This window comes from Plecotus auritus, assembly GCF_963455305.1.
Source record: "Plecotus auritus genome assembly, chromosome: 8".
In the NCBI taxonomy this organism is placed as follows: domain Eukaryota; kingdom Metazoa; phylum Chordata; class Mammalia; order Chiroptera; family Vespertilionidae; genus Plecotus; species Plecotus auritus.
In genome coordinates, this window is record NC_137782.1 from 166725906 (window position 1) to 166742240 (window position 16335).

Consider the following 16335-nt stretch of genomic DNA (forward strand, 5'->3'; position numbering starts at 1 on the left):
CCACCTGCTTTTCCCTGTGTTTGAGAAATGTTTAAATAACTTTTTGGGGAGATTGAGATATTGCTAAAAGCAAATACCTAATGGAGTGCTGAAGTACATAATAAAGAATTAAAAATTATAACTGAGAATCCAAATAAAGTCAGTAGTTTAGTTAATAGTAATGTCCCAATGTTTATTTTATAGTTTCAACAAATGTACCATGGCTGTGTCAAATGTTAACATAAAAAAATAAATAAGGACAGTCATTTGGACAAATGTAGTATACCCTATGCCAGAAGCCAATTCCAGCATGTCATAATTGCAAGAGTTTCATCGAAAGGTTGATGAAACTTGGGGACTCAACAAGGGCTGAGTTATCGCCTGTTGGGAATGGCTAAAGGCATTTTCCCCAACCTGAAAAGGATGATTGCTTGATGCCAGACAGCTCAGGGCCTCTTAATCTACATGTTATTGCCTCCTATTGGCCAAACACCTGAATAGCCCAAGTCAATTCTCCATTCTGACAATGGATTCTGTACCTAACCCTACCCTTTGAAGTGCATATCTCCACGTTGCCTTAGGACAAATTAAAAGCAAGGGGTCCTGAGACAAGGAGAACTTGGTTTCTTTAGCCAGGCTCCTCTGCACATACCCTCCCTCCCCAAATGCCTTTCAAAATTATGTTTTGTCTCTGGACTCTTTATTAATTTACACACAGCCCCTTCTCCAGATTGCTGAACCCTTCTAGATGCCAGATGAAGAACCACTGGCATTAAATGGCGCCCAATGTCCAGCACCCTACTTAAAATAGTCTTACTAGTACTGATAGTCTTTCTAGTATAAAGTCTTGGATCTCACGTTTGGAAAAAGTACCTAAAGGGCTACAGCTTGGGCTAGTGTGGCTCAATAGTTGAGTATTGACCTATAAACCAGGTCACAGTTCAATTCCAGATCAGGTCACATGCCTAGTTGTGGGCTTGATCCCTAGTAGGGGGGCATGCAGGAGGCAGCAAATCAATGATTCTCATCATTGATGTTTCTATCTCTCTCTCCCGTTGCCTTCCTCTCTGAAATCAATAAAAAATATTTTTTTAAAAAAGAAATATAACAACAACACTTCAAGCCAGGTCCTAAAGTTATCTCTGTAGTTGGTTAGGTTTCTTCATAGTGAACAACCATAGGTGGTAGACACCAGCTTTTAGGTAGATATTCTGTAAAAATCCAAGCATGAGCTGTTCATCTTGGCTTGAAGAACACTTAACCAAGAAATCCAGAACCCATAGACCAAACCAGAAGGGGTCTTTTTTTTAGGATTGGTGGCACCGTGGAGGCATGTGAACCATTGGCATCTTGGGAGCATTTGAATCAGAAGCACTTGCCAAATGCTACCTTATAATTGGCACTTATAAACCATTTTAATCATATAAGTTTTATTAAACTTGTAAGGGACTTTATCACGTGGGAGTAGAGGGAGTAGCTATTAGGGATAGTGAATTAATTGGACATTGCTTGATCAAAAGCAGCTGTATTTGCAGCTACAGAACACCCCTCCCCTCCATGCCCCTCCTCTGCTATGAGTGATAGGAGGTGAGGAACATGATGTAATATAAGGGTTTGCAGACACAAAGCAGTCTCGTCCTAGGGCTGGATGGGCTCCAGTTCTTATTAAGTATCCACAGCAAAGCTATAGAACTGAATATGACAAAGCTCCCGCATATACAGCAGCCGTGATAGCTGCGGGCCCTTCACAGCTGACCTTTAGGTGAACTTAATGACAATCAGCAAGAGAAAAATGCCGGGCCTTTAGCACAACATAATGTAGTTTCTCTAATTTGTTTACCAGCGGTGCCCAGCAAGGGCTGTCTTCCCACAGAAGGCCTTCGTGTGCAGAAATGGATTCAGGCAACTGCATACTGGAGAGTCTGGCAGATTAGGCTGTGAGGTGTGCATATTTGAAAGGGAGCAAGAAGCCTGGGAGACAAATCCTCTGGCAGTTTGCTGTTCCTTTGGGGCTTTTTTTGTCTAACTGGGTGTTCTGAACCTGTGCAGTACTACTTAAGAAACCATTGAAATCATTCATGTCAACAGGCACCATAAGGTTATGATTATTGGGGTCTTGAAGGGATTTTGAGTGACTTATAAGTCATTTTCAGGCTCATATAATCAACATTGCTTACGCTATAAGGATTTTTTTTTAACTAGAAGAGAAAAATAACATTGTTTTCCTGTTAATATCTACTAGTCTAAAATTGAATTTCAACATGATTTAAACATTTTAATGAAGAAGCAGATGATTAAAAAATTCCAAAATTATTTCTAAAATTCACAGCTTTGGTCCAAGGGTCCTCTTCTAAGTCAAGTGTCTCAGACACACACCCACAAACACACTATAGACCCAAGAACTCGGGCTCCAAGTGAAAGGTAACTATCAGGTTAAATTTTGGGTATTTTTCTTTGTTTGCCCTTGCAACTAGGCTTAAAAGAGTGCCTGCATTGTTACTGTGAAATTTACTGATGTTGATGGCTGGGATGCAGAGATAAATGCTTCTTTAGCTACCAAATGACAGAAGTAGTAAAGTACTCCAGACTACATATCTAGCAAGCAAAAACACCATGCCATGACTTGTTGTGTTTTTTGTTTGCTTGCTTTGTTTTGTTTGTAGCTGGTTAATTCTGGGTAGGTTTGACCACTTGAGTTCTAGGACAGTGATACTAGAACTATCTATTGTGAAAAACTTTTCTTTTAAACTCCCATTCCTCCCTTCACTGATAAAATAAAAATAAATGGTAAAAGGAGGGTGAATTTAAAAATAACTCATAAAATACAAGCCCAATATTTTAGTTATTATTATATTCAACAGATATGACAATTACTTTGTCAAATTACTATAGAAGTTTCTAGGTGTTTACTTGCAATCTCTGTGTTTGATAAACTGATATTGTTACACTGACCACACTGTGGGTAGCACTGCTCTAGGCCTCCTGAGTTTAACATCCTCATCTTTTTTCCATCTTTAGACCAGGGATTGGCAACTTTTTCTGACAAGGTCCAGATAGTAAATAGTATTGGCTTTGCAGGCCATATGATCTCTGTCACAACTACTCAACATTGCAATTGTAACCTAAAAGCAGCCACAGATAGAATGTCAATCAATAAACATGGTTGTGTTCCAATGAAACTTTATTTATAAAAAAGTAGGCTACAGGTCAGATTTGGCCTGTGGGCAGTAGTTTGCTGACCCCTGTTTTAGACAGTCTAAACCAGCCGTGGGCAAACTTTTTGACTCGAGGGCCACAATGGGTTCTTAAACTGGACCGGAGGGCCGGAACAAAAGCATGGATGGAATGTTTGTGTGAACTAATATAAATTCAAAGTAAAGGAGCGGAGGGGAGAGCAAGAGAACCGGATAGAACAGTCAGATCCGGCCCGCGGGACGTAGTTTGCCCAAGGCTGGTCTAAACTGTATTTTCTGCATGTCTTGAATATTTTATTTGTGTTTTTTAAAAGATTGTGTTTTTTTTAGAATAAGGTACTTACAGCTCTCACTGTACATTTTAAATACACATTTTGCTTTGGTTTTTATACCTTTTGGAAATGCTACCAATAAAAGAAGTTCTAATATTGTAAGGATTAAAATATTGTGAAGGGGGGAAGAAAGCGCCGTAACCAATTGGCAGAGAAAGGACCCAAACTAGAACCTATGCAGATGTAGCCTTTCTCTCCTAAGGCAGCTGGGGATTTTCAGGACTAGCTAAAGGGAGTTTCTGAATCATCCTTGCAGACTCAGCTCAGATATCATAACCTCTTTCATTCTGACTTCCATTCAAGCTTTTCAGAATGTGTCTAAGTGGAACATTTTACGTGGGAGGGATTGTGACCTTCTGCGAGACCTTCCTGTTTCCTGTAGAATGTGTCAACCATTCTGCTTCCCCCAAACTCCTACCAGTTATCAAATCGAACAGAGTTGTCTGTTCCCATGTCTCCTCATAGACTGTGACAGATTCAAGTCTCTTCAAGGGCTCTCTTTCATTCCCAGTGCTCAGCATAGAGCTGGAAACACATGGAGATCATATATATGCATTCATATATAAACATACAATGTAAATGGGTGTCTTGTACACATTCACTCACCCAATAATTAGTAAAACTGTGCAGAGAGGATGGGATATGTTTTCATGTTTATATATGAAATTGCAGCTGACCCATAAACACTAAGGGGGTTAAGGGTGCCAAACCCCTGCTGAATAGAAAATCCACATATAACTTTTGACTCCCCAAAAACATAACTACTAATAACCTACCACTGACCGTAAGTTATACCGATACCATAAATAGTTGATTAACCCATATTTTGTATGTTATATGTATTGTATATTATATTCTTACAATAAAATAAGCTAGGGGGAAAACGTTATTAAGAAAATCATAAAGAAGAGAAAATACATTTGCAGTATCTGTTGAAAAAATCCATGTATAAGTGTGTAGCACTGCCTATTAAGTCAGAGGAATTCAAAATGGAACAGTGTGATCTGCAGCAGATCGGAGGAGGAGGTGAAAAACAGCATATAAATGTGCTAAACAACAGACTCTCACTGTTATACCGAGTTAGATCTAAATCCTGGCTCAGTCCAGTGCCTGTTTTATGATCTTAGGTAAATCGCTTTAACCTCTCTGAATCACAATTATTAGGATTAAATGAAATAGGTAATTGTATTATTAATGGACTACCATGATTAATACAAGCATTGTCATAATTTGTAATACTGATGGTAAAATATTAATAATAAAAGAGGGCAGTTATATTTTTGGTAAGATAAGATGAAGTAAAGCCCAGCTGAACGAAAGCTTATGGTTTGAGGGAACATGAAGTACATGGGGAACAGCAAGAATGAGTTACGGGGTCCGCAAACACACTGTGATTGTCCTGGGTGTCCCCCCTCTGGGTCACAGAAGCCTCTGCTTGCTGTCCACTTGGTGCTGCATGTTCATTTTCCAGCCAGTTTGTCTTAGGCCGGTTTCCATCATGAACGGAATACACTAGAGCCTTAGCCATGAACTCATAGTGTCTTGTGCAGAACTGTTTGCAGCAGCATCTACCTCTCACTGTCCCAGACAATGACAATGTGAAGGAAGGACGGCTTGGACCCCCAGGCCCAGCAGGACCAGTCCCTGGCTCTGAGGAAGGAGGGTCTCTCCATGAGGGTGGGGGGTTTTGTTTACTGGTTTATTGCTCTGTACACAGCACCTAGAATAGAACCCAGCTCTCGTACTTTTTGAATGAATTGATCAGTAATTAAGACAAGAAATCCTGTCCCACACTCTCAGCGAGGGCTCAATAATTACTGGTTGAATAAATGTGCCTGGATACTACTGGAACAGCCTTCCATTCTTAGAGCAGCTCTGAAATCGTCCCTTCCATCACTTCCCATTTGTGTTACTTTCTAACGAAGAATTTCGGTATGCACGCTCCTGTTCTCATGTCTTTAATGGCTCTTTATTCTGTGAACTTTAGGCTGCATTCTAATATTCAAGGCCAGTCCCAACTTTCCCTTCAAGCCATACACCCACTCCCCTCAAAGATGCTCTAGCTTGAGAGTACCATTAACTTTTCCCCACCAGATATCTGCTTCCCTAGTATAATTTCTTTTTTTTATTTCTGCTTAGGTGAGTCCCTCCACCTGCCATACATAATCTTGAAAATGTCTATGGCTTGAAGGTGTCGCCTCAGTCTCAAGCCTCCACTTGTCCACTTGGAATCACTTCCTCCATGAGCCTTCCCTGGACCTTTCAGTTGAAAGATTTTCTCCCAGGTTTCTCCCTCAATGTGTCTGTATCCTTCTTAAAGAATGCATCACTTTTCATTATTTGTAACTGTAAAGGGTGCAAGTATTATTTCCTGCACCTGACTGTTAGCATGGTAAGGCCAATGACCCTGCCTCATTCACATTGAATCTTCATTATTCCCAATCACTCAATGTGTATTGCCTAAAGGAAGAAAGAGAAGAATGTCACATTGTGATTTCATGTCAAAAATCTCCCCTGCCTATCCTACTCACCCTCTATTAACCCTTTCCACAAGGTACATTAGCTTCACCTTGTGCTGTAAATGTCCTGTTGTCTGAATGGACTAGTCCCTTTGTTCAAGTGGTGGTTCCACAGGGTCCTCCTTTGAACCCAGCAGGGACCCTGGCCAATTCGCCTCTAGGAAGATTTGGGAAAGATTTGTGTTTTTATACAGATGAACCTAATTCCTGATGAATATGCTCTCACCTCTGACACACAGGTGTTGACTAACACCATTCCTGGTGTGGAAAATGCAAGCAGTGGAGCTTTCCTGAAAGACTTTGTGAGATGTGTCAGTACTTGTCTCTGTACAGCATTGTTTATTCCCAGGACATGCTGGCTGAAGTTTTGTGATGAATCCTTATTTTTATCCCAAAAGGGCGAGTGGGTGGGGACTAATCTGGCAGTGTGACACAGACACAGTTAATTAACAAATTGGCATTTACTCAGCACCACATTGTCATTCTGGGGACTGAGTAAAAGTGGGCTCACCTCTCATAAAGTGTCTCTACTTCAGTTTTCTGGCATTTTTGTTTAGGGGCAGTTTGCCAAAACAAGATGAGGAAACGGGTCTTGAGAAAAGTACACAAATCCATGGATTGGTCAGGCAATATTTCTTCTTGGAACTCTTGGAATTCCTTGATGACAAGTGGATTTGGATGCAATAAGTGTAGTATTTATAAAAATCTGTGTTAATTTCTGCCATTGCACATGTTAGAATAGGCTAGTTTGTTTACTAAAAAAGTCAATTGCTTATTTATTATTATTATTATTATTAGTTTTATTTATGTATTACTTGTAAACCAGGCCTTTTTAGCAAATATATATATATATTTTTTTTTTTCTGTGATTTTTGTTGCCAACCCCTGGGGACTTTTACTTTTAGAAGCTGAGGTTGGCAATATTGAGGGAGGGGCACTTCAGACAGTCTGGGAGGCTGAGAGTTGAGGAGGAGTACCTGCTAATAATTCTGTCCTTCTGGGATGTGTGAAGTCTAGAAGGAAAAAAAAAAAAGATCAAGGGTGGGCCGGATCTGAGACGAGAACAGATGGGCCGTGGGTATGCCTGCCAGAGGCACAGGCAGAAAAAACACACACAAAGCTGTTCCTGCACTCCTTCCCCGCTAAACAGGGAACATGCACACCAGAGTCCTCTGTGCCTGAGGCAGGTGGGCTGCTCAGAGAGAGGAGCAGGGCAGCGCCTTCCTCCGAAGAGGAGCAGGCAAGCCAGGAGCCTCCGCCCTGAGAAACCACAGCCTGGCCTCTGCTCTGCATCTTCCCAGGCAGAAAGGAAAAGGTACCGGGAAAGATGGCTGCTACTAACAGTCTGCAAACATTGAGGACAGCATGTCCCATCCTCTAAGAATTAGTCCGGATTTGGATTCTGAAAGATTTACTTGTTTAATACTTTAGCATGAACCTATACTACTCTACACTTCATGGTCTTCACCCATGGCTACTGCTGTGATGCAAAACAGCCCTGCTTCAAAAGTCTGGTCTTGAGACCAGAAGCATCAGCATTGCTGTGACCTTATTAGAAATGCAAATTCTTGGGCATCATGGCCTGGTCCACTGAGCCAGAGGCATTGGGGGTGGAGCTCTGTAACCTGCTTTCACAAGTCCTCTGGTGACCCTGATGCAGGCTGAAGAGGTTGAAGGTTGAGGACCACTGTGACAGAGTTTAGAGGTAGGAGCTCTCAGTTCAAATCTTGGACCACTCCTTTAGTGGTATGGTGACTTTGGGCAGATTGCTCACACCCCACATAGCTTATATCTCAGTGTTGCTGAGAGAATCAAGTGGAGCATTGCCTATATAAATGCTCAAACAACTGGCAGTGCAAAAATCAAGCAAATCTCTAAACAGGTACCATTTGTGAGAGGAAGAGAGAGGCACTCCTGAGCAGCTATGCAATCTTCATAGAGAAAAGCACTGTGTGTTCCTCCATGTTTCCCAGCCTGCTTTGCAGTTCGTTTGAGGACTGGTGACTGGTAACTAGTCCTGGTGGATGGCCTTTGAGGTGGTGATGTGGGTCACCACCAGCCAGAGACAACAGAACTAGGGTGTTGCCCCCATTCTCTAGTTTTCCTGCCATGAAGTGCACTTCCTGTCCTCCCAGACTCTGTGAGCCAGAAATAAACCTCTGTTGTATTCAGCTACAGAGATTCCAGGAGTGATATGTTGTGGCAGCTTGCATAAATTATCTGGGTCAGCAATGTAGAAGGAAAAACAATGAGAGACTAAGATTGACAATGAGATGTCAGAGAGAGGGAGAAACCGGTTCAAAGAATAATATCACTCTCTAATGATAGGAAGCAGACACTGGGCCATCTATTTAACTCCACATGTCCTGGGAAGCAGACAGAGGTCTCTAAAAGACTAATACCAAAGAAGAATAGGTAATTTTCTACAGCAAAATTGTCTGATCAGTGGCTGTGAGCATGACCAATTTAGATATTCTTTGGTTGTAATATGAGATGGGGATGAGGTACCTTGAGCTTGCTTCCCATAAAATATTCTATTTGTTAAAAACAAATTCTTCTAATGGGTGTCCTGCCTTTATTGGCATATTATCAACTCATTTGATGTATGGTCTGGCCTCCTCTTTCTGTTTCCTTCAAGTTCCATCTCTTAACATTTCTCTCAATGCCTTCTTATTTTAAGTTTCAATCATACGGGACCATTTGTGTTTTACTGAGTGCATCCTGCCTTTTCTGACATTTCTAAGTGTATCCTCCTGAACATTTGACTTTTAGGAACCAGGTTATGACATCACTTTTTTTTTCTTTAGGGATTATGGTCTTCTCTGACTCCTTAATGTTAAGTTGTTCATCCTATGCTACTTCTTAAGGTATAGATTTAATGTACTCCCATTGAATGTAAGGATGGAGAGTTCTGGTCAGTTAGAGATACTTTTCTATTCAAAAATCTCTGTCTTTTTCTAGTTAACTTGAACAAGAATGCTTTATTTAATAAATAGAGCTGATAAAATCAGCAAGTCATTTGAAAGAAAGCAAACTATGTCATCAGAGATGGATCTAATTGTAAATGGATTAAATATCTAAGTGTATTTTGTCTTACATTTAACATATAATTTTGTTATGTATAGAATTCTAGATTGACAGCCATTTTTCTCAGAACAGCCAAAAACTATCAAATTGTCTCTGTCTGCCACTTAATTTCTGTTGAGATATTAGCTGTTAATCTCCTTGTTGTACACTTGAAGGTAACATCTCAAAATTTTACTATTTTAGAATTTTTTCTTTTTTTGTATTCTCAACAGTTTTACTTTGTGTACTAGTGTAATTTTCTTTGTATTTATTCATCTAGACTTTCATAAAACTTGATAAAACTATAGATTGGTATCTTCATAATCTGTCCAACCAATATTTATTTTATTTCTTCAAGCATTGTATTCAATGCATTGTCTTCATCTTCTCTTTATGTAACTCCAATTAAAAAGACCTTTACTGTTATGTAATGAAAAATTAAGGTGATCTTAATAATATGATCTTTTTCAAGCCAATGGTCACTATTATGCTAGGAGAATGGAATGAGCTCTGTAAGATCCTATTTATATAAATTTTTAGGAACTTAGATGGTTTGAGGCTTGATTGCATTTAAAGCAAGACTTCTCCTGATTTATAGCCTCTCCCAGGGTATATCCCAATAACAATTACAACCAAGAGCCTAGGATGCTCAGTGAGGCCTCTTCCTTTAGTGGTTACTAAACTTTAGCCCTCAGTTCCTCATCACCAAAGAATGACAAATCCTCTCCTTTTCATAGGTTTTTTTTTTTTTAATGGAATAGTCTCTTTCAAGGTGCAACTGAATGATTTGGCAAATACCTAATTGTGGAGCTTAGTGATATTCCCTTCCTTTGTCATCAGGGTTTTAGATTCCTAGTTTCTTGCCCAGGACCCAGCCCACAACGGCCCTAAGGTGGCCAGCATCTGCAAGATATTGGTTCACTTCTTTGGAGTGTCCTGCCCTAGATGATCCTGTTCTCTCAATTCTTAGTAGAAGCCATAGAAAGCCTTATTGTCTTCAATCAGATTTCTTTTCCCATGTTTTCTGTTTTTCCTAGTTGGTCCTGGAGACAGCATTGTTTAGCCACCAACTACCTCCCCCATCCCTAATCTTAGCTGGATGAAGCAACGCACACCTTGATATTCTGCAGTTCTCAGTTTACTAGGGAACTTGTGCATCCAAGTATTGCTTGATGGCTAACTGGATATCATGATCTATGTTGTATGCATTCCCGTCATTTCCATCTTATATAGCATTTCCTGTATTTCTTAAAAATTTCAGGAATTCTTTTATTACATTTTAGACATTAAACCCCTTTTGGTAAGGGCCATTTCAAAGAGGTAATTGTAAACTATCTCCTCTCTGCACACACTATGATACTTTCCAGTAAATATTTTTTTTCTTTTTAATACAGGTAATTCCAATATTTTGTTTCATATTTTTTCTTTTTATTAAAAAAATAATTTCCTGCTAGGGGCCTTCTTTGGTATCATCCTACATTCTCTATTATTAACTTCATTATTTTACATTATCCATTTACTAAGTATTAAAGCAATAGGGGGTAGCTGTGAAAACTCTGAGACCTAGTTCTTGGTTTTCAATACTATTCTCCAATAAAAGAAACAGTGTCATTGGAGAAATGATTGATTCTATGACTTGAAAAGGAAATATATAATATAGTGCTATAAATTAAAGAACTGTACACACACAAACAAAAAATTGATGATTACACATTTTTCTTCGGAAACAATGGAAGTAAAAAGACAGTAGAGAAAAATCTTTAAAGTACTGAAAGAAAAAGTCATCTTAGATTTTATGCACATTGACAATATTTTTCAAGAATGAATGTAAGATAAAGACTTCTTCATAAATACAGAAGAGAAAACAGAATCAGCAGCAGACCTGCCCAGGAAATGTTACTGGAGGTCCCTGAGGGAGAGGAAATGATGCCAGAGGATATAGGGACACCAAGGGCATATTTTATGAGATATTAAAAGGATGATGAGAATATTAAATGAAAATTCATGTCAATAAACTTGGCAATTAAAATAGCAAAGATATAGGCAACTATATAAGATTGTCTTACTATTTATATATATTTAAAAGATAATTTATTGTTCAATCAAAAATAATAGCCTGTATTGGGCATTTATAGTTTATTTATTATAATTCAGAGAAAAGAATATTACCTGCAATAAAGAAGGTCATTTCTGATAAAGGAATAAATTAATCTAAAAGCTAGAATATTTCCAAATTTTTATGTGCTAAAAACAGTTCATCCAAATATGTGAGGCAAGTAATGTCAGTTTAAGGAGAAATTGATAATACCAAATTATAGCTGGAAATTTTATTAAATATCTCTTCATAATTGATGGAACAAGTAGATGCAAAATCATCAAGGATATGCAATACTTGAATAACAATATCAACAGACTTACCTATTGACATTTAGAGAACACTCTAATCAACAGCAGCAAAACACACATTCTTTTCAAGGTCACATGAAATCTTTACTAAAATAGACCATACTGTAGACCATAAAAACACCTTGATGTAATTTAAAAGGATTCAAATCATATAATGTGTGTTCTAAAACCACAATGGACTTAAATTATAAATCAATAACAGAAAGTTATCTGGAAAATTCCTGTGTTTAAAAGCTATATAAGACAGTTCTAAAAAATCCATGGACCAAGAAGAAAAGGAACATTACAATATACTTTGAACTGAATGAAAAATGAATAAAAATATATAAAAAATTGTAGGATGTCTCTAAAGCAGTACTTAGTGGGAAATTTATAGCACTAAAGACCTATATTAGAAAAGATGTATGGTCTTAAATCAATGATCCTAGTGTCTACCTTAGGAAAGTAAATAAAGAAGAGCAAGTTAAACCCAAAGTAAGCAGAATAAAAGAAATAATAAAGACTCAAGTTGGATATACTAATAAATTAAAAAGAAAATAAAACAAAGTCTGGTTCTTTCAGAAGATCAATAATCTTGATACAACTTTAGACAGATTAATAAGGAAAAAGAGAAGATACAAATTAGCAATATCTAGAATGACAGTTGATGTTACTACATATTTTATGAGATATTAAAAGGATGACATGAGAATATTATGAACAAATTTATGTCAATAAATTTGGCAACTTCAATTAAACTTTAAAAATCCTTTGAAAGATATATACTATCAAAGCTCACTCAAAGATGTAATAGATAATCTGAATAGACCTGTTATCTATTAAATAAATCAAATTTATAGTTTAAATCTTTCTGCATAAAAACCTTCAGGCTCAGATGTTTTCTTTTGTGAATTCTACCAAGTAATTAAGGAAGAAATAAAATTTGTTACACACAAAGTGATCTGGAAAATTGAAAAGGTGTGAATATTCCCAATGCAGCACATGAGATCAGAATTATTCTGAAGCTAAAACAAGACAAAGACATAAAAACAACAACAATAACAAATACTTGAGTATAATATCCCTTGTGAATATTAATAGACAAATAAAAATATAATTTTATTTAGTCATATTCAACAGTATATAAAACAAATCATAGATCATGATCAGTTCTGGAGCCTGCCCCAGAAATGCAATGTTGGTTTAACACCCAAAGAACTATCATTGTAATCCAAGATATTGACAAATTAAGAAAGAAAACGTAATCGTCTTAAATAGATGCGGGAAAGCATTTGATAAAATTCAACATCCATTCCTTATAAAACCTCTCAGCAAACTATGAACAGCAGGAAATGTCCTCAACCTGATAAAGGAAATTTATGAGTAACCTAAAGCTAACATCATACTCAATGTTAAAAACAAAAACAAAAACAAAAACAAAAACAAAAAAAACAAAAAAAAAAACTTTCCCCACATAGCTCAAGAACAACCATAATATGTTCTCTCATCACTTCTGTTCTCTCTCTATTGCACTGGCCATGGAAATACTGAGAGAAGATGAAATAAAAGCCATTCAATAGAAAGAATTGGTAAAAGTGCGTTCATTCATAGGCAAAATCATTATATACTAGAGCATTCAATGGAATCTACAAAAACTATTTAAATAAATATGTTAGTTTGCAAGTTTATAAGATGTGATCAAGATACAAAAATAAATTGTATTTCCATACATAGTAGCATCAAGTGACTGGAAATGAAAATAAGAAGATACCACTTAAAATAGCATAACATTTTAAAAATAGCATAACATTAATTATATAGAAGACATCTCACAAACTGTGTGTACGGTTTTTCAAACTGAAAACCATTGCTGAGATAAAGTAAAGTATCTAAATAAATTAAGAGATACATGGTATTAAAAGGTAGAAAGACTCACTAGTGTTAAAATATTAATTATCCTCAAATTGATCTACAAATCCAATGAAACTATATCATAATCCTAGCTCGATTTCTTAGAGATATTGCTAAGCTAATTATAAAATTCATATAAAAATGAAAAAGACAGAATAGCCAAACAACGTTGAAAAATAACCAAGTTTCAAAGTTTAATACTTACTATAAGCTTAATCAAAATGGCAAAGCATTGGCATAAAGGTAGACAAGTAGATCAATGAAATATAACACAGTAATGCACAAAGAAATAGAACCACACACATGTGAAAGACTCATTTTTGACAAAGGTGCAAAGGCAATTCAGTAGAGAAAGAGTAATCTTTTCAATGAATGGTACTGAAACCATTGTAATAACATTTTAAAAGTAAATTTTAAAGTCAATCAAAATGTTAAAATTCTGCCTCTTATAAGAGATTCTCAGGAGAATGAAAATACAAGCTGTAGAGTGAGAGAAAATATTTGCAAATTATATATCTGACCTAGGACTTATGTCTTGAATGTATAAAGACTCTTCAAAATAATAGGAAAACAATTCAATTAAAAAATAGCTGAAAGATTTGAACAGAAACTTCGCCAAAGACATTAGGAAATAACAGTGGGCAAGACAATAATGTAGTGATATGTAAAAATGTCATGCAGCCCAACAGAGTCACCAAGCCACCCTCCTCAGACAGGATTCATTAGTCCTCACATCAGTTTGGCTGCTGAGCACCTTCACAGACATGCATGCGATGGAATGGAAATGTGCCTGCACCTTATTATACAAGTCTTCTCAATATAAATAATGCAGGAGCCCTGGGTTTTTTTTTGCAAGAAGATGTTGTGTTAGAAGAGGAAAACTGTAAACAGATTTCTAGTGATAGGTATGGTACATGCCCTAGCGTCTAGACAGCATCAAGCTTTAATGCATGTGTGGGTTTAAGTGGGTTGTGCACACACACACACACACACACACTCTCTCTCTCTCTCCTTTAAATATGCTGGATTTGGGTTTTGGTTTGGTTTCCTTTTTTATTCTTTTTTTTTTTTCTATTCCTCAGTGTCTCTCTACAGAATCTGTAATGTGAATGTCCTTTGTTCACGGTATTTTACACAAAATTCCCTGAAAAGTAATAAGGCTGTCTCCAAGTCAGAGGCCTATTTGCATATTTCTCCCCTACCAGGTAGCTTTTGATTTTTCTCTGAATCTCTTTATCTCCAGGCTATCGCTGAATGATTCCTCCGCCAGATCCCAAAGCCACCTTTCACATGGATCACACATAATACCATTCTTTGATTCTGGACCTAGTGCTTGGGCATTACTCCTGTAAGGGGCATAGGAATGATTATATTATAGTTCACTTCCTTTAAAAGATAAAACATAGGTGTCAAATGTATTTGATAAGGCATCGCTAATCTATAATAATGAAAGTGTAATATGCTAATTAGACCAGATGTCCTCCCGGATGTCCTTCCTGACGAAGCCAGGGCTACAAGGGAAGCCCGGGTCCCGGGTGCCAGAGAAAAGCCGGTGTCAGCAGCTGGGGGAAGGAAGGCCTACTCTTGCACGAATTTCATGCATCGGGCCTCTAGTGGGTTAATAAAAACAGAATTCTATAATGATCATTAGGATTATAACGAGCTTTCCAGTAAAGCCAACGTCCAGCTAACCCTTTAACAGTATAATGTTAAACCAAATCTAATTTATTAGAGTGTTGAATTGACAAATATTGGTCCCTTTTTGCCTGGCTCCTGGGATCTCCCTGAGAAGAACTCAATTAGAGGATTGCTTATCTGCTCCTTCGTGCCTGAGATAACTGACATCTTTGATGCATGGACAGATAAAGTCAGACCTGCGGAGGATGGACTTCCAACATTATCTCTCTTCTTGGAATAACTCTAGTTTCCCAAGAAAGCTCTATTAAGTGCCACCAGTCAATGGTGTTGACAGGACCATTATTTAGTAACTCATGATTTTGAGGTTGAGATTAGTAGTCCCCCTTTAAACAGTAAAAGGCACACCCTTCCATCCTGGCCATCATAAATTCAGCTCTTAAAATTTTCATGGCCCTTGGCCTGTCCCAAGATTCTGAAAAACTCCTCCTCCCAAGAAAACTCACCTTCTCCTTGTAATTACAAAGATATCCTGGGGTGGGCAGTATATACATATTTATCTTCCTCGTCTGAAGAATAAGAAAGCTCAAATACTTTACTCTCTTAGACGAAATCAAATGCACTTTGGATGCTGACACATGGGCAATGGATAATCTTTATGAAAGCCATAACCTAAAATTTGAGTTGTTTTAAAGGGTACATTGAAAAAAAAAAGTTAAAAATATATCCCTTTTGAAGCTTCCAGGGGGTATGTATTGTTGGAGAAACATGGTGAAGGGAATAAGAACGTTTTTGCAACAGGCCACATCACGCATGTCAATAGGCAAAGTGCCATGTGCACGCAGCGTGAAACAGGGAGAGCGGCCCCTACAGATTTACTCCCTTCTGTCAAATCTACTGGTTCTCATCAGGTCGGAAGTGGAAGAAAAGTGACAGTGAACCAGAGTATGAGAAAATATATTGCAAGTTGTGCTGAAGCAGGTTGTCTGTGAGTAAAAAGCAGGTCAGGTGTGAGGTTAGATATCAGCTCCTCTGGGCAGGTACCCCTGCCTCCCTGGCCCTCCCATCACACTTTCTACTTGGCTTCCTTGCATCTGTTAACACAGTGCAGTGTGTCTGTCCATGTCCTTGATGCTCTCTGTTCCTAGACCCTAAGTTCCTTGAATTCTAGGGTTAGGCCTGTTTGGGAAGATTATTTATCCCCATTGATTATCAAATAGCCTAGTGACTGTGGGTTTCCAATGTTTTCAAGAACATTAATTATTTCCTCCCATTCCTATGAGAGAAGAAATATAATATTTTAACAATGATGTC